The 23,185-nt window shown below is 34.6% G+C and overlaps 1 long non-coding RNA gene across 1 annotated transcript in view; it reads left to right on the top strand.

Annotated features, from left to right (window-relative positions):
• LOC141495843 (uncharacterized) overlaps positions 1–20,817 on the top strand; it is a 48,075-nt gene extending 27,258 nt beyond the window's left edge. The window contains exon 4 of the long non-coding RNA XR_012470874.1: positions 18,455–20,817. This is a non-coding gene — a long non-coding RNA (uncharacterized LOC141495843). The remainder of the gene's footprint in view (positions 1–18,454) is intronic.
• The last annotated feature ends 2,368 nt before the right edge of the window (positions 20,818–23,185 follow it).

The following is a 23,185-nucleotide window of genomic DNA, read 5'->3' as shown; positions in this document are numbered from 1 at the left end:
ACCCACCCATTCTATCAATAACTTTAGGAAAAATATTTATTTAAATGATAATTGATAGCATAATGTGTTAGAAATTTTGCTAATCACTGTACAATTTTATTGTCCTCATTTTACAGTTGAAAACTGAGGCAAACAGAAATTAAATGACTTGCCTAAGGTCAAACAGCTGGTAAGTGTCAGACAGCTAAATTTAAGTTCAGGTTTTCCTTCCTCTAGGGTTGGTACTCTATTCGCAAAGTAGTTATTTCAGGTAAAAAGAAATAAAAATCAGATCATAATAAATTATTGAAAGAATTTTCAAGTAGTAATTAGGACAAAATATGCAAAACAATTTCATTTTTAAAGTAAACTAGGATTGGTTTAAAGTTTCTTTAGCTTCTAGCTGAGCAAGGAAGAGAGATTAAGTCATCCAAAGAACAGAGATGTAAGAAAGATTCTTTCAAAGATGTTTTACTTGGGAACTTGAAGGTTCACGTTGGTAACTCTTTTCCTCAGGAAACTCCTAGAAAATTTTCTTCTTATGGCTCTAACTAGGAAGATGACAGAGGAAACAGACAAATTAAGTCACTCTTAGAGAATACAGGGTATAAATATAGAACAAGGGTTACAAGGTTACAAAAGATACACAAGGGGTTAAAAAGAATTAAAGTTCTTGGCAGTGTAGATCAATAGACCAAACCTAATAAGATGAATTTAGTAAAAAAATGTAGAATCTTATATTGTTCTAAGCAATTAATTCCTTACGTACAGACTAGTGATATATATTTGGAAAAGATATGTAAGTTTTACTCCATTGAAAGCTCAAATGAGTTAAAGGTATGAAATTACAATCCCACCAAAAAAATAAATAAAGCTAATGTGATCTTAAACTATATTAAGAGATGCGTTATGCACTGTTGATGGGGTTCTGAACTGATTTAACTACTACACAGAACCATTTGGAACTATACTATACCAAAAGACCTATACAAACATACATACTGACCTATCAATATCACTACTAAGTCTGTATCCCAAATAGATTTTTTTTAAAACAAGAGGAAATGGATGTATACATACAAAAACATTTATAGCAACTCCTTTCTAATGGCAAATAATTGAAAATTGAGGGGATGGTCAGCAATTGGGGAATAACTGAACAAATTACTATACATGATTGTAATAGAATTCGATTGTGCTATAAGAAATAATGAACAGGGGCAGCTAGGTGGCGCAGTGGATAAAGCACCGGCCCTGGAGTCAGGAGTACCTGGGTTCAAATCCGGCCTCAGACACTTAATAATTACCTAGCTGTGTGGCCTTGGGCAAGCCACTTAACCCTGTTTGCCTTGTAAAAAAAAACCTAAAAAAAAAGAAATAATGAACAGGATGCTCTGAGAAAGAATTGGAAAGACTTAAATAGCTGATGCAAAGTGAAATGAGTAGAACCAGAAGAACTTTGCACTCAGTCCAAGACAATTCTGAAGGTCTTAAAATGAAAGTTGCAATCCAAATCCAGAGAAAGAACTGATGGAGACTGAATGCAAATCAAAGCATACTTTTTTATATCTTTTTTGTTGTTGTTTTTTTTTTTTTTTTTTTTTTTAGTTTTTTGCAAGGCAAACAGGGTCAAGTGGCTTGCCCAAGGCCACACAGCTAGGTAATTATTAAGTGTCTGAGGCCGGATTTGAACCCAGGTACTCCTGACTCCAGGGCCGGTGCTTTATCCACTGCGCCACCTAGCTGCCCCAAAGCATACTTTTTTAAACCTTATTTTTCTTGAATTTTTAAAATTTTGATCTATGTTTTCTCTTAAAACACGACTAATTTGGAAATTGTTTTGCATGATTACACATAAAAATCTATATCAAACTGCCTTCTAAATAAGGGGGTTGGGAGGGAGGGAAAGAATTTGGAACTCAAATTTAAAAAACAAATGTTGAAAATTGGTTTTACATGTAATTGAGGAAAAATACAATATAATTTTTTTTTTTAAAAGAGATGCATTGTGTTAAGGACTAAGGTAGTGATATTTATATTTCTCCCTGTCTTAGTTAGATCACATCCAAAGTACTAGATTTCAGTTGTTGGTGTTACTTTTTAGAAAGGGCTGATGAACCAGAAAGGATACAAAGAGGGTCAATCAGGAAGTAGAAGGGTTTGCCATCTTGCTACATGTGGATCAGTTGAAGGAAGTGAGTGTTCAGCCTAGAGAAGACAAAATGGAAATAAGTCTGGAGATAAAAGGATTTTAAGGGTTTGGATTGTTTTGTAGAGGGAGTTATTATTTAGATGCAGGCTATACTAATTAGCCACTGAGACTTCTTCCAATTCTGAGATTCTATGAGCGGCTGCATTGCATTTAGTGTTACACTAAACAAAGAAAAGGAGGAATAAATAAAATTTAGTAAGTTAACTATTCATAAATGTATGGAAAACCTAATTCACAAGAGTGAAAACAAGCTGTGTCATTGGTCAAACCCACATAATATTCAAGAGCAATGAATCAGGAAGGCAGCAGTCAAGTTGGTTATGCAAAGTTGGACATGAAAGATGGTTCTGTTGGAATAGGAATTTTTCTCAGCAATGGCCTGGAGATTAGATTAGCCCAGATTACAAGAATTTTTATTTTTTATTTGATTTAAAAATATTTTTCAAATAAAAATATATTTTCTTTTCCTCCCATTTCCTGTTCTCCCCAAGAACAAAGAAAACAAAACCAACTTGTTAAATATGCAAAACAAATTTCCACATTGATTGTGTCCAAAAAATATACATCTCATTTGACACTTTGAATCCATGGCCTCTCCATTAAAAAGTGGGAATCATACTTCTTCATGAGTCCTCTGAAATCTAGTTTGTCATTTCAATGCTCAAAGTTCATAAATCTCTCATAATTATTGAAAATTGTTTCCTAGCTTTCTTCATTCCTTTTAATCATGGTTGAATTGGTTTTATTTAAAAACTTTTCAATTTAATATAGTCAGAATCATGCATTTTACAATTTATAATGTTCTCTATCTTTTGTTTGGTCATAAACTCCCCTCTCCATAGATCAATCATATAGAGTATTTCTTGTTCTTTTAATGGTCTATAATATTACTCTTTACATATAAATGTTATACCCATTTTGACCTTATTTTGGTATATGGTGTGAGATGTGGGTTTTGGTATACTGTTTTCTAGTTTTCCTAGCAGTTTTTGTCAAATAGTGAGTTCTTATTCCAGAAGCAGTGTCTTCGAGTTTACCAAATGATAGATTACTGTAGTCATTTACTGCTGCTTCTTTTCTACCTAATCTAGGCCACTGAATTGCTTCTCTCTCTCTTAGCCAATGCTAGACAGTTTTGATGATTGCCATGTTTATAATATAGTTTTAGATTGGGTACAGCTAGGTCACTTTCATTTGTATTTTTTCATTAAATCCCAAGATATTCTTGACCTTTTGTTGCTCCAAATGAATTTTGTTACTATTTTTTCTAGCTCTGTAAAATAGTTTTTTAGTCTTTTGATTGGTATGGCATTGAATAAGTAATTTAATCTGGATAGAATCGTCACTTTTACTATATTGTGCATTTTTCCAATTGTTTAGATCTAACTTAATTTGTATGAAAATTGTTTTGTTATTGTGTTCATATAATTTCTGGGTTTGTATGGGTAGATACCCAAATATTTTATGTTGTCTATAGTTACTTTAAATGGAACTTCTTTTTCTATCTCTTGCCTCTGGGCTTTATTGTTCATATTTAGAAATGCTGATGATTTGTATGGGTTTATTCTATATCCTGCTCCTTTACAAAAATGGTTAATTGATTCAAGTAGATTTTTTAAAGTTTTTTTTTTTTTTGGCAAGACAATGGGGTTAAATGGATTGCCCAAGGCCACATAGATAGGTAATTATTAAGTGTCTGAGGTCAGATTTGAACTCAGGTACTCCTGACTCCAGGGCGAGTGCTCTGTCTACTGCGCCACTTAGCCACCCCTCAAGTAGATTTTTAATTGAGTTTCTAGGGTTCTTCAAGTATACCATCATATCATCTGCAAAGAGTGAAAGTTTTGCTTCCTCATTGTCAATTTTAATTCCTTCAATTTCTTTTTCTTCTCTTATTGCTAAAGCTAACATTTCCTAATATTATACTGAATAATGGTGGTGATAATAGGCATCCTTGTTTCACCCTTGATCTATTGGAAAATCTGTGACTTTATCCACATTACAATGCTTGCTGGTGGTTTTATATACATATATATATGTATATATATATATAAATATACATATATATATATATATGTACTGTTTATCATTTTAAGGAAAACTCCATTTATTCCTGTGCTTTCTAATGTTTTTAATAGGAATGGATCCTGTATTTTGTCAGAGGCTTTTTCAGTGTCTATTGAAATATTCATATGGTTTCTGTTAATTTTGTTATTGATATGGTCAATTATGATGATTGTTTTCTTAATATTGATCTATCCCTGCCCACAGATATAAATTCTACCTGATCATGGTGCATTACCATAGTAATAAATTGTAATCTATCTGCTAAAATTATATCTAAAATCTTTGCATCAGTGTTCATTAGGGAGATTGGTCTAAAAGCAATATTGTTGTTATCATGCAAAGTCCTTTGAATTTTACTTTGTGTACATTCATATAAGACTTCTAGATTTCTGGGAACTATTTCTTCCATTATTTGTTAAAGAACAACAGTATTCCATTGTCTTAACCTCACATAATTTGTCCAGACATTCTCCAAATGATGGGCAATTCCTTAATTTCTAGTTCTTGCTCCCATAAAAAGAATTACAATAAATATTGTATTTATGTCACCCTTTTTCCTCTTTCTTTGGGTTCTTTGTGATATAAACCTAACAGTTATATAACTGGGTCACAGGTATGCAACAGTTTAATAACTTTGGGAATATAGTTCCAAATTGCTTTTCAGAATGACTGGATCAATTTATAACTCTATCAATTGTGCATTCATGTGCCTATTTTCTGACAGTTTCTCCAACATATATCACTTTCCTTTTGTTAACTTTGCCAATCTGAGGGGTACTTCAGAGTTACTTGAGTAGTGTTGCTTCAATTATTAGTGCTTTGGAGAAATTTTTTTCATATGGTTATTGGTATCTTGAATTCTTCCATAGAAAACTGCTTATAGCTTTTAATCATTTATCAATTGAGGAATAATACTTATTCTTAGACATCTAAATCATTTCCTTGCAGATGAGATTCTTAACAGAGAAAGTCTTTGCAAGATTTTAAATGTTGCTGATAAGGGCTTCTTTACAAAAAGAACTCTTTCTTCAAAATGTTTAAACACCTTGAAAACTATAGAGGACTTTCTAATGTTGCATAAATTCTCTTTTACAACTTTTGTGAGGTGGGTATACATTCAGACGCTTAAAGAAATAAATTCATCAAGATGGGAGCTTGGAATAAGCAATTTGGTCCTTCCCCCCTAAAAAATGATGATTTTTAAAACTTAAGACATTGCTGTATGGATATATAAGTTTCAGTTTATCTGTTATTCAAAAGTTTGTATATTATTTCATTAGGGCTTACTCTGGCAGAAAGTACCTTGTCTCTCTTTAGCCAAGGCAAAGAGTGAGTGAACTAGAGGATTTAAAAATCTTATCAGGTTTCTGATTCTCTCCTCACTCCACGCCCCCCCCTTTTCCTTTTCTCTGAAGGAATGAGTAACTGCTGATATTTGCAGTGGTCAGGATCTAAAACTCTTAATGTATTTTTAGCAAAGCTAATCTGGGAAAAAGCTTTGTTTGAATTAGGAATTTATTGGTCCCAAGAATTGGTAATTACTGTTACTACTTTTTAATACATTATAAAATTTTAGTTGACTTTCTTATACCTGACTAGTGTAGGATGATAATCTTAAACTCATAAATTATGGGAAAAGCTATAAGAGAATATGAATGTGTCAATGTAAATAATTTTTTCTACAAACATACCACATGATACATATATATATACAAAACCACATATGAATATATATAAGTATGTGTTTATATATTTTTAAATATACATAATAAATATACATAATATATATGTGTAAATAAATATCTATAATATTTTGGTGGAATGGTTTAGCAAATATTCATTTAAAATTTTTATTATATTTTAAATTTAGATTTCAGTAATTAGATTTCCTTCTGGTTAAATTTAATATGAATCTGATAGATTGCAGACAAAACGTGTATGAGAATGAGATTTTGATATAATTGTAAATAGAACTATATTACCATTTTGTGATAAAAAATTATAATGGCATAGAGCTTCAACAGGAATCAGTAAAAACCTTAATTTAACTCCCATTTCAAACACTTGACAAGCTTTTTGACTGTGGGCAAATCATTTAACTCCTTTGAGATACAGTGTCTTCATCTATAAAATGAAAGCATATGAAAGATCCCATGATTCTATAAGACTATGAACGCATAGGAGGTAAAGTGGAACCAGTTGCATTTGACTCTGTTTTCTGTAGTGGTTTTCAAAGTGTAACCAAGATGGTACTACCCATATCTGGAACAAAGGCATGTAGTATTTCATTCTTAGAAATAATTTAACCAGACATTCAATTAAACTCTACTGGTCTGTTTTTACTTTTATAATTCAACAGATAGTTGAAATATCTCTCTAGGGGTGCTGTTTGTTACTCTTCTCTTCCTATGAGATACCATAAATCTTCCCTAGGGGATTGACCTCAATATGTGGGTTCTCTTCCAAATCTTTTAACATACGGTGGAAACCAGTTATTTTTTGCTCTTGCTCCTTGACTATCCCTTCTTTTTATCCAGTCATCTATCTCACTGGTGGCATCCTTTATGATACTTTTAGTATTTAATACTTTTTTGGGGGTATAAAATGCTACCATCTATAATCACTGCACATCTTTCTATTGGCCCTTTTCATGACCTGCAACTTATATTACCCATGCTTTTAATGAAAAAGCTTGATATTCCAAGATTTACAAACCATAAAAGTCAACAGAAGAACTCAGATGCTAAAAATAAAGGTCTTTGTTTCAAGTCCTTAATAACACAGTGTATTTTCCATATACAAGCCATTCACCTCTTCCTGTTTTTTTTATAAGTTTTATTGATGTATCTGGTTTTCACATAACAAACACTTACAGATTACTCTGGAGAGGTCACTTATAACAAAATAAAGCAGTAAAGTAAAATTAATACAGTGATCTCATCTGAAAGTGCATGAAACATTTTACATCTGTTACACTCCCTCTCCCTTAAAAATCAACAGAAATCTATTTTTCATCCCTCCTACTACTGATACCATTGGGAAAAACAAAACAGAACAAAATAGACTTCTTGGAATAAATGACATAGTAGAGTAAATGATAGTTATATACAAAAATATACATCTCATTCTGCATCTTAAATCTGTCACCTCCTTGTAATAGAGAGCATGGTCCTTGGGACTCATGAATGGTTATTGTGTTGATCATAATTCTGACAAGTTCTTTCAAACTTACTACTTCTTTTATGAAGAACTAAATAGTTCTTTCAATGTTTATTTTTTTATGGTACTCTTATTATTTAGATTGCTTGCATATCACTCTTCATTAGTTTAAAAAAGTCCTCAAAATTGTTAATTTTTATAACATTTATGCTATAGAATGAATTATTCTGGTTCTACTCAATTCATTTGTCTTTACTTGCCATTTGGAATCATCCATTTCTTCATTTTCCACAAAACAATAGTACACTAACACATTGATATACCACAATTTATTCAACCATTCCTTTATAGATGAACATCCTTTTGGTTTCCATTTTATTTTGCAAAGAGCTACTGTAATTTTTTTCAACAAAAATGAACTTTTTCTATTTATTTGATATTTTAGTGTTATAGGCCTAGTAATAGTATAGCTGAGTTAAAAGATCATTTAATTTTTAATTTCTTTAGGTTTTTGCAAGGCAATGGAGTTAAGTGGCTTGCCCAAGACCACACAGGTAGGTAATTATTAAGTGTCTGAAGCCGGATTTGAACTCAGGTAATCCTGATTCCAGGGCTGATACTTTATACACTGTGCCACCTAGACACCCCAAGATCATTTAATTTTAACAAATTTTTATGTACAATATAAATTTGCTTCAGTTCATAAGGAGGAAAAAATCAAAGCTTTCAAGAGAAATTGTGCAAAGAAATAAGATTGATACGAGTTTAGCATCGACAGATCTTAAACTACATTACAAAGTAGTAATTTTGAAAACAGAATTTGATACTATTAAAAATAAGAGATTGATCAGTGGAACAGATTAGGCACAAAAATATAGAAACAAATACCACTAGTACCATAATATTCAATAAATAAAAAGGTCTCAATTATTTGAATAAGATTCATTACTTTACAAAAACTCCTGGGAAAATTAGATAGAAATATTGGAGTAATTAGGATTCAAATCAACTGCTCTTCATATATGATTGAGTTGTTTCAGAGAACAGTGACATAAGTTAGAGGGAAAGGAAAAATGTGTTATGGCTGCTCAGAATATATTTGGGTGTGAATCTTTGGACAATTTGAAGGATATTATATGCAGAGCCATGAAATTTTTATAGATGTCTCTTGTTATACATTCCTGGAGGGAAAGTTTAACTCTCATATTGAAACTTGAGTCATGGAGATATAGGTAGCATGGAGGTTTGAGGTAAGAGGTGGAGGCAGATGCCTCCTAGACTTTGTATCTAACTGGCATGGTTGAGTTCATGTTGGTCACAGTACTTTCCCAAGGACAACCAGTTTTACAGATGATGGTGATTGGGATTTGAAAATAATGAATCTGAAGGGTGTAATTATGCTTCCAAGGAAAAGAATGTTAACTTTAGAATGAAAACTCCTTGGGGACCAGGAATGTTCTTGCTTTTTTTCTTTGTATCTCTAGCACAGTGTTGGACACATAGAAAGTGCTTAATATATACTTGTTGATTGATTAATTGTGTTCATGGATTCAGATTTAAGAAGCAGAGTGTTAGTTCATGTGAGGTTGTGACAATTTTTTATTATTATCTGGCTAAATGTTTTTGATCAAGAATATATGACTGAGGAAGCTAGGTGGCACAGTGGATAGAGCACCAACCCTGGAGTCAGGAGTACCTGAGTTCAAATCTGTCCTCAGACACTTAATAATTACCTAGCTGTGTGCCCTTGGGCAAACCACTTAACCCCATTGCCTAGCAAAAACCTACAAAAAAGAATGTATGACCATGCCAATGTAACAGTCCTTTGAAATATTAAAGAATGTTACTTAAGAAAAATTTGCAAGAAGTAGAACATTTTACAGCTTTCTAGAATATCTAGAATACGAATAAAATCAGGAATAGTAGGATGTAAGGAAGTCTTCCTGTGAGGAACTCAACATTTTCCTTCTATATCAAGTAGAAGAATCAAAGTAGTCAATTCATTTCATTTTTTGAGTTTCCATATTAACCCCATTTAATCTTTAAAGTTTTCAAATTAGCTTCCATCTTTGGGACTGTGACAAGGAAGGGATTGAGAGGTAATGTAACATTTCTAGGTTCTAGGTTTTTCATCTCCTAAATAGGATTGAATGTTCAGTCATTCTCAGTTTTGTGTGACTCTTTGTGATCTCATTTGTGCTTTACTTGGCAGTGGTTTGTTATTTCCTTCTCAATATCATTTTATAAATGAGAAAATTGAGACAAATGGGATTAAGTGATTTGCCTAGGGATACACAGTCAATAAGTGTCTGAGGTTAGATTTGAACTCAGGAAGAGGAGTCTTCCTGATTCCAGGCTAAGTATCATTCACTGAGTCACTTAGCTGCCATGAGGCTGGATTAGATGATCCATCAGACCTATTTTACTTCTAAGCTGTCTGATTCAGTGATTACAAGTTCCCTTAAACATGTCCTGTTGCCTCAAAGCCAGGGCATTTGAAAATGAACATTATCTAATTTTTCTGCAATTAGCCTGAAGCCATCAAGTACTTTGAGATTATTCCAATTTTATGAAAGTTTTCTTTACATTTATCCCCAAATGGTGTCAGAGACAGGACTTGAAGTCAGGTCTTCATATTCACTATGGTGGTCTTCTGCACTAGCTTCAGCCCTTACTAGTGAAATCATCTGTTCTTGCTGTGCATTTTGAGCTCTGTGGCTCAGTTTATCTCTTCAAAATCTCATATGCTCTTTACATTATGGACTAAATTCCTGACAGAACTATTTTTTCCCCAAGATCTGCGGCCTTGTCCTGGGATTGGGGTGGAGGGCAAGAGCCCTTCTTTTAGCTCTTATTTCATTGATCAAGTGGAGTCAGTGGATTTACCTTAGGACCAAGGAACACTGGAAACCTTTCCTTGCTCTCAACTTTAGAAGCCAACCTAAAATTATCTGGTGAAATAATTTTTCATGCTTGGATCTCTCTTTCCAAAGACTGAATATTTTCATTGCAATTACTAATAAAACATGCAAGAACATCTGGCATTATTGACATAATATCCTCCCCATCCTCTAATATTTGAGAAGTGTTATTAGGTAAAAGGGTTACCATCTTCTTGAGTGCTCAGTGGACAAAATAAAAACCATGGGCATTGGATTATCTATATAATCCAGTCTCAGTGAACTGATTAGCATCTCCTTCAGATTACCTCCTGCATGCTAAATCAAACACTGCAGAAATCATTAGGGTTGGTGTCTCTCCAGTATGTGGGCTCTTAATTAATCATCTTGTTAAGGTTAGAAAAGTCCTGATTAAGAAATAGGAAAACAATTCGCAATTGATACACACTGATGTAGAGTCCAACTCACTGTAGCTCTGCTTCTTGTCTTCTACCAACAGCATTTATGGTTTGAAAGCAATTCTCCAGGTCAACCCAGAATTGGATTGAAAGTGGTTAACAACTTTCATTGGAAGCTAATGACATAGCAAAGTAGAAAGGAGCCATTTTCCCCTAGTAGAGAAATGAAGGCAAGATGAGGAGTGGGTTTAGTCAATGGAATGAAAACAGAATTGAATTTTTTGGGGAGGTATCTGGTTGGTTCGGTAATATAGGTTGTTGAGGCATTTCATGATTCCATTAGGGGTTTTCTCAGCAAAGATACTAGAGTGTCTTGCCATTTCTTTCTCCAGTTCATTTTACAGATGAAGACTTGAGGTAAACAGGGTTAAATGACTTGCCTATGGTCAAACAGCTGGAAAGTGTCTAAGGACAAATTTGAACTCAGCTTATCATGACACCAGCCTGGTGCTTGATCCACAGTGCAATCTAGCTGCCCAGTATAGGGTTCTATTATTTTGATTTGCAATTTATTTATAATTTAATGGTCTCAGAGAATTGCTTGGAGCAGAGAGGCATAGTGGATAGAGTGGATAGTGCTGGGGCTGAAGTCACAACTTACTAGTTGTGTGACCCTGAGCCTGTGATGCTTAACCTCTGTTTGCCTCAGTTTCCTCAACTATAAACATGGGATTACAATGAGCATCTAGCTCAAAAGGTTATTATGAGGATCAAATGTCTGGTGCTTGGTAGATGCTTAATTGACTTGCCCAGGGTCACATAGGTAAGATTTCAGAAATAAAGTTTGAATCCAGGTCTTCATTTTCACTATCTGGTTTAGGAAAATGAAAATAACCGGAGAAGCAACTGGATAAACTACAGTTTGGCCTTTCTCGTACCTCTAGTTGGTAGCTCTCTGTTACTTATTTGATTGTGTGTTGTCTCTACCAGTATAATTCAAATTCCTGGAAGGCAAGAGTGAGTTTGTATCTCACTATCTAGAATGGGTGTTGCCACAGTCAAATTGAGATCTGGTAAAGACTTTTGCTTAAAAAGGTTAAGGTCTTTCAATGCTTCCAGGGTCATCTCCAGTTGTCCTGATTCATATCTAACCATTGAGTTCAGATGACTCTGGAGGAGATGACTACTTCTCAAAGAAGGCCATGACAACAGGAGGGAGGTGATGCCACATGAATTGGTTTGGCTGGGGTGGGGGGTCACATGTGTTAAATTATCAGCCTCACTTTCTCCTCCAGGACTATCTGAGACCAGTGGCCAGATATAATCAAGACAACTGGAACTGGCTCTGGGTGTGAGGCAATCCAGGTAAAGTGACTTGCTCAAGGTGACACAGCTAGTAACTGTCAAATATCTGGGGCTGAAGTCAAACTTCTGTCCTAATGACTCCAAGGTCAGTGCTTTATCCATTGTACCACCTAGCTGCCTTTATCAAATGAGATATTTGTAAAGTTTTTAGCACAGTGTCTGGAATGTGTATATATAGATACACACACACACACACACACACACACACACACACACACACATATATACACACACACATACATAAATATTAGGCTCTTAAAATGCTTATTTCCTTCCTTTCTCCTAGTCTTAACTGTAACTAGTTGGTTATGTGAATATGATACTTCTCTTGGTTGTAATTTCCACATCTGTAAAATAAGATGACTGAACTAGACAAAAGTCCCAATAGGATCCCAGGATTTAGAAAGGATCTTATAAATTATGTTGTCCAAGTTTCTCATTGTAGAAATATACAAACTGAAGCCCAGAAAGCAGTAAACAGTGCAGGTCACAGCTAATAAGTAGCAGAGCTAGTATTTTAGTGCAGTCTTCTACATTAAATATACATTAAATATATAGTATTTAAAGAGCTTAATATATGTATTTATGAATATAAACATATATTATGAATGTAAATATATATTTATGAATATATATTTATTTATGAATATATGTTTACATATATATGGGACAGCTAGTGGTAAAATGAATACAGCACCAGCCCTGGAGTCAGGAGGACCTGAGTTCAAATCTGATCTCAAACACTTAATAATTACCTAGCTGTGTAACCTTGGGCAAGTCACTAAACCCCATTACCTTTCAAAAAATCAAATATATATATATATATATGTATATATACATATTTATATATTCATCCTGATTTATAAAACACTACCATATCTGTTCGCATTTGTTTATCTTTCCATCCATCCATCTATCTGTTGGCTTAGTTACAAAGACTACTGTGTAAGCTATATTTCTATGTCCCAAAGCATATAATTAGCATCTCCAATCCAGATGATAGGCAGGCAAAATGAAAATTTAGCAACATGTAAGACATAGAAACCAGCATTGATTAAATAAAGGGAATATTTTCTCTCTGTGACATTGGTCCAGATGAAATGGGAGCAATAATAATAGTAGCTAGCATTTATATTGTGCTTTAAGGTTTTCAGAGTGCTTTACAAATCTTTTCTTATGTTATCCTCACAAAACTTTGTTAAGTATTATCATTATCCCCATTTTACAGATCAGAAAACTGAGTCGTTGAGAGGTGAAACAATTTGTCCAGAAACACACAATTCATAAATATTTGGAATAGTGCTTGGATTCAGATCTTTCTGACTCCCCTCTAGTTCTCTATTGAAGGTGCTTCCTAGGCAAAGTAGGTCTGGCAACTGGTGAAAATCATTGAATTATGGAATTTTGAAAATAAATTAGCTTTATTATTTTAAGTACATAAGTCTGTGAATTAGATTTGCCTAATAAAAGAGATCTGTTTTAATGAATAGGTCAATAATTCATAATTAGCATATGAATTATTAAAAACAATTCATATCTATGCTTGAAAAACATTTTGCTCTCTTTAGTAAGGTAAACATCCCTTTTACCCTCTTGTTTAATTTGTCTCAAGTTGTGATAGATCCCAGGTGTTTGACCTGATTGATCTTTATTACTTCAGAGATCTGGAAAACATTACAGTATTTACCATAGATACTCTAAATGTATAAAAACCTGAAGATCTTAAATTGATGGATCAGATTTATATGTTAAGTTTTTAGACTCACAAAAAATTTTCCTTAAAGCTTATCTAAGGGGTAAATGGTAGAAATTTAGCTATAATCTTTACCTATATCATATATATCTGTCTGTCTCTACCCACTAATATCTATCTGTCTACCTGTCTGTATCTCTATATCAATATCATCTTTTTATCTATCATCTCTCTCTATATTATATCATATATCTATGTGTCTATAGCATCCATATCTGTGTACCTCTATATCATATATAATATCTCTTACATACATGCATACAGGCACATATATATATATATATGTATGTATGTATGTATATACCTACATACCTCAGTATTTCCGATGGGAAAATGGAGACTTGAGTTTAGTACCAGGCTTCTCAATTTGTAAAACGTTTTGTGTTCACCACAATAGTATTTTCTGGGAGAAACTGGGCCTTTCTGAACATTTAAGTTGGTAATAAATAAGGGTTCATGGGAAGTCTGTTCTCATACCTATTCCTTGAGCATTAGAATTTTTTTTGCCTCTCCTTCACCAAACCCTCCATGTTTTCTTTCTTTCTTTCTTTCTTTCTTTCTTTCTTTCTTTCTTTCTTTCTTTCTTTCTTTCTCTCTCTCTCTCTCTCTCTCTCTCTCTCTCTCTCTCTCTCTCTCTCTCTCTTCCCTGTTGGTAGTGCCCTGTCATGCCTTGCTGATGTAAGTATAATGATAAGTAGCACAAAAGTAGAAGGTCTGAGAGGAAAGGTCATACTGACAATTGGACCATTGAGAGACAAGTTAGGATGTATAGGATTATAGCATTCTTTCTCCAGATGTGACATACTGGTGTTTGCCCAGCCTTGATGGTGAGCCATGATGCCTTGATGATGATGCAGGAGGAAGTGAAAACAATTTAAGACCAAGAGATTCCCTCAGCAGCCATTCCATCTCCAATACTCCTATTTCCTAAACAATTGGACCATGGGGGTGGAACAATTCTGGATAAGGCAAGTGAGAAGGATGCCTTGCACAATATACCCCTCACTGTAATAAACAGAATTGCAACCAATCACTTGGTTGGTTGGTGTGATCTTTGATGCTGAAGAACTAGTGGTAGGAGCATAAGAAATGGTTCTGTAGTTCCATAGGTCAAGGCACTATTGTGACCTTCCTGATGTCAGACTGAGAAGAGAAGGCAGCAAATGGTGGTTCAGGACCAGGACTAGGTAAGGGGTAGAGTTTGAGTTTATACCTAACATGATCTTTGAGAACCATTGATTTAGTAATTGTCCCAGAGTTGCATAGCTAGTAAGCATCAGAACCATGATTTGAACCTTGGTTTCCTGATTTTAGGAATGGAGATTTTTCTGCTCAACCAATCTGCCATTGAAATAGAAATAATATCACATAATTCCTGCCCAGTATTCCTTAATGTACAACATATAGAACTATTTAGGAAACATCTTGTTTATAGAGCAAAGTTAAATTTCAGCACAATCTCATTGCAAATTTCAAATTAGTTTGGGTTTAATGAATGAAATTTCTCTGTATTTTTTATAACATTGTTGTTTTGCATAGAGAAGTATAATTAGTCCTTCTGTTGCAAGTGCAGTTTAATAGCATTACCAGTGGGATATATCTTTCTGTGCTCAGGTGAATGATGAAAGATTTCTATTCTCCCTTGTGTCATCCGGAAGGAATGCTCATCTACTATGTGTGCCTCTTGTCTTGCTCATGTATACAAGCCACTGGCAGCTGTGTGAGGGGGGATAAAGGAGATAAATTGACTGTCTATATTCTTTTTTCTCTAGCATAGTTGAAGATAGGCTAAGTTGAGTTTCTCCTCTCATTAGAACCAGTGTCTGTGACTTTTTACATAGGATTATGATGCTACTTAGCTTTTATTGATTCATCTTCTTTTACTAGAGAACCTGGAATGAAGTAATTAGATTGAGTCAATGGGAATACAGAAGCCTTTGTTATATCTGCCAGGACCATGAAGTGGCTGCTGTATGTAGTTCTAGTTAGATCTTAAGCCTCCTGCTGGGTTTTCATCTGCTTCCTGCTGGGTTTTCATCTGTCTTCTGCAGCATTTTCTGTGTGATCCTGAGAAATTGATAATATCTTTTTGCTTCAGTTTCAAATCCTAGAGCCAGGATGGTTTGGGAGATCATCTTGCCTGACACTACAACCCTCAATCCTTGAAACTTGTAAGGATATATATATATATATATATATATATATGTATATATATATATATATATATATATATATATATATATATATTTTTTAAAATTTTAAACTTAATCAATCTCCATGCAACTTTTACCCATTTGTTCTAGTTTTTCTCTCTGAGGCAAAGCAAAACAAGTCTAATTCCTCTTCCAAGATAGCTCTTGAAATACAGGAGACCACTTTCATGTTCCTTTCCAGATTTCTATTCTCCAAGCAAAATTTCTTCATTCCTTCTACTGATCCTGATATGATGTAGTTTTGAATTCCCAAACCTCTCCTCATCTTAATATGTGGTTAATGTGGTTCTTATAATACTTTAGATATGGACTGACTTGGGTAGAATACAGCAGGACTGTCTTCTCTCTTGTTCTAGACATTATTAATTTATCCTGAAGTCATAAGTAATTTGTTTTGAATGTGAGAATGAAAGAGCTGCCATAATGATGTTTGATGATGATGATGATGATGATGATAATGATAATGATGTTTGTCCTTTATTCTCGAAGAAGATCATGATATTAGGAGATGTTGTGACCAATGTAAATGAACTAGATTTGAGTGAGGGGGTGCTATACTGAGTCACCAACTTACTTTCTCCTCAAGAGCTATCTGGATACAGTGTCTAGACATGAATCAGGTTGACTGGAGAAGACACTGAATGTGAGGCAATCAGGATTAAGTGACTTGCTCAAGGTCACATAGCTATTAAGTTTCAGAGGCAAAATTCAAACTCTCATCCTCTTGACTCCAAGGCCAGTGCTCTATCCACTATACCACGTAGCTACCATAGTTTCCTATTGACTTATGCTGACATTGTAGTTCATTAAAATTCCCAAGTCTTTCTTCCCATTTGACCTAATATCTAGGCACATTTCTTCCATTTTGTACTGAAGCAATAGTTTTTAGAAAAAAATTCAAGCCAAGCCATTAAAATTTCATTATTAAATTAAATTTGATTAGATTTGGTTCATTGTTCTAGCCTAGTGACAGTTTTTTGGATCTAATCCAAATATAATTTTCTTTAAAATGTTCACTGTGCATACTTGACCTTTGGGGATATAAAGACAAAATGAAAAGGTAGTCTCTGTCCTCAGCTTAGAATCTACTGAGGCAAACAATCTATAAACTAATTAGAATATACCAGGTAATTTGATGTTGGAAAGAGATCTAACAACTGGGCATGGTGATGGTGAGAAGGCTATGCCTAGCAGGTGCATATTTGCTGAGCTCTAAGGAAATGTAGGAATTCTAAAAGAGAGAAAGAAGTGCATTCTAGATATGTGATACAATCTGTACAAAAGTGTAAAGGAAGTGGAATGTTTAGGAAAATAGTAAATAGATTAATTTGTCTGGTCTATAGTGTGTGAAAGGGAATAATAGGGCACAAATTTGGAAAGGTAGTCTAAGAGTAGAGGAGAATGACATGGCCATTTGTATTTTAGGATGATTATTTTGATAGTTGTGTGGAGGATTATTGGAGAGTGAAGACCCTAAAAACTAGAAGGAGGAGGAGGAGGAGGAGGAGGAGGAGGAGGAGTGATGAACATTTGAAATGGTGTGATTGCCATGTGACCAAAGAAATAACTATAGATATCAAGATTTTGTAGGGATAGAACCAATAAGATATAGCAACTAATTGGATATTGACTCCTGTTATAATTATGTGTTAATATATAAGTTGTTCTTCCAGCTTCATGTTAGCTACATATTTGATAAGCAGATCATCACCTGATCTTTTAAACAGATCAATTGATTGTTGGTTTTTCTGTTTGAAGAAGTCTCAAATGATATCACTCTATTGGGGTGAAGGTAAAGTGTGTCTGACTGTGGTTACTCAGACAAATATGAACTTTGCTCATAAGGGTCTATCAAAGATCAGGCACAAATAGTCCTTATGAATATTTGGAATGAGATATCCTAACATTTGTAAATATCAAGTTTCTTTAGAGCTACTGGTTTAACTTTGCTTATAGAGCACAGTGTAGGCATGCCATGCTGGGAAGTCCTGTGCCAGTCACCCATGTATCACCATTGATTTCAAATTTCTCTAGAGAAACCCAGAGAGGGTACTTACATTGCTTCTTCTGACAATCATGTGAGCATGTTTTGTGTGATTTCTTCACAAAAAATGGTCTTTTAGGCAAACATCCATTTGTTATTCAAACAACATGGCTAATCAATTGGACTTTGAAAGCTTGGCAGTTCAGCTCAAGAAAAGACTTCAGTGACAAGTACCTTTACCTGCCAGGCGATTTTCAGAATCCTCCCAAGATAATTTAAATGGAAGTGATTCAGTTTCCTGGCAAGTGGGTAGTAGACTGTCCAGGTTTCACAGGATTACAACAATGAGGTCAGCACAATGGATTTGCAGACCTTTACTTTGGAAGGCAGTTGAATACCTCTTCTTTACCTTCCTTTCTTTCAGAGTCTCCCAAATACTGAACTAACTCTGGCAATGCATGTACCATTCTCATCAACTACGTGGATATTCCTGGAAAGTATACTGTCAAAGTAAGTGGTCCACATCTTCAAAATGTCTCCTTTTTGATTTCACATATGGATGGTGATGTGGTGATTACTGGAGAAATTTCATTTTCTTGGTATAATTTGTCATGCCAAAAATAACCAAAGCAGTGGAGAAATGATCCATATTTTATTACACCTCAACCTAAAAGCTGCATTGAGTTGCACAATCACTTGCAAACAAAAAGTCACATGCCAACTCTCCCTCTACTTTATTCTTTTTAACAGTCTTTTCAAGTTAAATAATTTGCCATACGTGAGGTAACTGAGCTTGATATTTTAGTGCTTGTTGAAGGCAACTGACTGCATCACTGAAAACATATTAAAAAGCATGGGAACAAGTATATAGGCTTGCTTTACTCAAATGGTGACTGGGAAGGCACAAGAGCTTCATCCATTATCCAGAACCTGTGGAAGCATGCCATTGTGAATCTGATGCACAATACTGATAAACGTATCCGGGCAAGCTCATTTGCCCATAATTTTCCACAAGTCATCATAACTAAAAGTTCCAAAGGACTTGATCAGAGGGATGAACTTTGCATACAGACCTCTATTCTTCTCCTGGCATTTCTTCTGGAGTTGAACATCTTTTGAAGTTGACACCATATCAACTATTCCTTGGCTCATGAATAGATGGTCATCTTCTAGCAGAAGGATCAGCCTATTAAGGAGGACTTTGGAAAGAATCATCCTGGCAATGAGTAAGGGAGAGAACCCCTTAATTCCCTCTCCCATCCACCATAATTGTCATAGGACAATCTTATTTCCTTTTCTATTAGAGAGATGGATAATAGAGGCATCTTTGAACTCTTTGGGCAGAACTTTCTCTTTCCAAATAATCAGAAGATTTCAGTCAGTTTCTTGATGAGCAGTGGAACCCCATCTTGTAGATATCTGCTGAGATGGAATTAGCACAAGGAACTACTTGAGAGGAGTCTTATGGCATTCAAAACCTCTTTTTCAGTTGGAAATTTGATTAGAGAGGGAATGACTTCAACATGAAGTATAAGATCAATGGCTTCAGCATTGGTTGGGGATACTCTGTTGAGAATAGTATGGAAGCATTCATTCCTTCTGTCCAAGATCATGTCTTTATTACTGATCAGTATGGTTTCATCAATGCTTAATAGTTGAGATGCATCATAGGTCTTTGTCACATAAATAGTCTTTAGGACATCTTAAAAATGCTTTTGGTTTTACTACTAGCAAAAAATGGAATTTTGAAAATATGCCTTCTTACTAAGCCAAGAATCCTGCATCTCCCCAAACTTAGCTTGCACTTTATTTTTGATGGAATTTAACACTGACTTCTTGGAGCTGGATGGACTTTTTTTTACTGGTAAACCCTGTGGAATTCTCATTTTTGGTTTAGCAACTTCTGAATTTTCATTAAATAAATCTTGATGTTTGATTTTTCTGGCCCAAATGAGTAAATGTGGTGCTGTACATTGAATCTATAAAAATTGTCCATTCCTTTTCTACTTCACTGTTGCCAAACATGTGTTGGCTAAGATTTCCCTCCAAATTAGCAATAAACTTATGCTCAGAGGAGCACATTAATCTATTGACATTAAATCTTCTAGTAGTTGTCTTGGGGCTGCTGCTTTGGTTAATGGGATTGTTTGACTTGTTGAGGATAAGTCTATGATCAGTCCAGGACTCTGCACCATATATCCCTTTTGCTACTCTCACATCCTGTCTATTTTTTCCTTGTTACAATGGCATCATCTATTAATTATCAGTGTTTGCTGTGAGGATATATCCACAAAATTTTTGCATTTAGGTAAATGGGATTTAGTGTAGGGGATGAGGTTATGAGATAAGTAAGTCTTCAGTAGTAAGTGACCATTGCCATTGCTATTTTCAACTTCATTGCTCCAGCACAAAGAAAATGGTGTTAAGAACAAGTCCCTTGGCATTCCACCAGTTATCTTATACTAGGATATTTTGGAGCAAATATTCTCTCCTTTGTTCTAAACAGTAGAGCTGTCCAATGATATAAAGTGTTTCAGCAATTTTCATGGCTTAAGATGTCTTCGAGCAAAAGAATGGAAGTCCACTTCATGGTTAAGTATGGGTTGAAATAGATAATTTCTGAGGGTTCCCCCCCCAACTTTGGGTTCCCCACTAACTTTGTGGTTCAGATCACTACACCGATCCTTAATCCATTTCACTAAATCATCATCCTGTTCCATTTCTTTATCCTGTTCATAAAGATAACAAAAGAGACTGTGTCAGATGCTTTGCTGAAATTTAGGTATATCTGGGAATCCTGTCAGAAAAGGAAATGAGGTTAGTTTGAAGGAACTTATTCTTAATGCACTTGTGCTGACAATCCAGCCTCACATACTTAATAGCTATGGAAAACTGGACAAGTTCCTTATCTTCTGTTTGCCTCAGTTACCTTAAATGTAAAAGATAGGAATAATAATAATATCCATTTCCTAGAGCTGTGGCGATTAAAAGGGATAATATTTGTAATGTGTTTAGCACAGAAATTTCTTGCATGTGAGTTAGAACCCTTTCATCGGCAGTTTCTATCTGTGTATCACTGGGAAAGTTATTTAACTGGCCCAGTCTCAGTTTCCTCATCTGTCAAATAAGGATAAGAACAACTTTTATTTCATAGAATTCTCAGGCGGATCAAAGGTTGAAGCATACATGAAATACTTCATAATACTATATAAATACTAGTTATTATTCTTTTCAAGTGACTTGTCCAGGGTCAGACAGATAAAGGCAAGTGAAGGGGAAAAAGAGGAAGGGGCAGAATGTAAGTTCACTTCCATTTCCTTTCATTTCAGTCCCCACGTACAAGGTGTGAGAATATGCTGGCTTGAAATTTCTTCTCTGATCAGAGCAATGCAAGGTTGATTCCTAAAGTAAAATGTTTTATTTCAAGTCAAATGGTCATCAGAGGTTTATGATTGTTAGAATTCAACCTGTCACTCCATCTAGAAATGTACAGTTTTCATTTTTCAGTTTCTCCCTAATACTCTGTACAAGGCATCTGTCTTTTCTGGTAGTTAATTCCTGGCAGGCAGAGACAGCTAGTTTGTGATGGTTCATAGTTCCCTATAAATAGGCATCTTTGTGCACTAGCAGCACTTTCTCATGTTGCTTGTTGGGTTGGCATTTGAAAGCGCTCACACAAACTCAATTAAAATTGTGTTGACACCACAGTGCAAAAGTGATGAATAGCAAAGCAGCCAGATGTACCCAGACTGATTATATTTGAGCCACCTTTCTCAGTTTCTCATATTTTTTTAAAAAAGGGAAAATTGACTTTTCTGCTTTCACAGTTTCTTCAGCATATGGTGACAATAATACGTCCTTCCAGTGTTTCTTGCCCTGGGGTTGCTCGTGTACTGTGACTGCATGCTTCAGTCACCACTACTGCAGAGGAAACCTGCTCCTAGGTAGTAGCAGTTGACATCAGTAAGGAAAAAAAATCTTTCTCTATTTTAACAATGAAAGGGAAGGTCTTGCATGTATATGTGTATATCTATATCTTTATGCTATATCTATATTTATAAATATTTTCTGAGATATAATTCATATATATATATATATAAAGATAGATAGGTAGGTAAAAGATAAAGATCTAAAATATATGAGTATTTCTTAATATACAATTCTTGAGATTTAAAAGAAAAATTTGAACAAAATTTGAAAAATTAAAAATCAGTTAAGTTGAAATGTGTTTTCTGATCTACCTTTACTTTTCTAACTATGTTAAGCAACAGTATATTTTGTGACTCTGAGAAAGTCACAACCTCTCAGGGTCCTGGGTTACTATCCAAGATTATAGATTCAAGAATTATAGATCTACTTTGTCAGAAAGTATTTCTATCACCATAATGGGAGTTCTATACACAGTGAAATTAATAATAATAATAATAATAATAATGATGATGATGATGATGATGATGATGATGATGATGATGATGATGATGATGGTTAACATTTATCACTTTATGGTTTGCAAACCTTTTTACACATATTATCTCATTTAATCCTCTCAAAAACCCTGGTACGTAGGTACTCATTTGGTTGATGAAGAAACTGAGGCTGAGAGAGTTTAAGCAATTTGCCAAGGGTCATGTACATTGTTATTGTTCATCCCTTCTTTTTGAAGAAGCCAATGACATTATGATGAGTGATGTATTGATTTATGGTTGAGTCAGATTTAAGTGAGACAGAATTGTACAAAGTCATCAACTTCACTCTCTCTTCCTGAGTTATCAAAGTCAAGTGGTGAGACAAAAGTCAGGGACAGTTGAAAATGACTTGGTACATAGTGAATGACTTTGGCACCTTCAATGTCTTATCAAGTTTTAAGCTCTCCACAATGCTTGTTTCAACCACCTTCATGTTGGAACAAACTGTTGTTGGAACAAATTTTTCTCATCCACTCATTCTGCCAGGAGGAGCCTTCACATTCTTGGGATAGGCATCTCTCTAAGTCACCAATGGATTTTAAGCCTGTTGGTTACCATTAATGTGATTTAGCTGTCTATTGAGATGGCTTGGTGGGATGTGACTGTAGTGAATGGTATACATATTTGGAGTCATAGATGAGAGCTGGGTGGCAGGTGGGCAACAAAGGTAGGTAAACAGATCAAAAAGA

This window comes from Macrotis lagotis, chromosome 8 (assembly GCF_037893015.1).
Source record: "Macrotis lagotis isolate mMagLag1 chromosome 8, bilby.v1.9.chrom.fasta, whole genome shotgun sequence".
Taxonomy (NCBI): Eukaryota; Metazoa; Chordata; class Mammalia; order Peramelemorphia; family Peramelidae; genus Macrotis; species Macrotis lagotis.
Note: the sequence above shows the minus strand (reverse complement) of the source record. Positions and strands in the feature narration are given on the sequence as shown.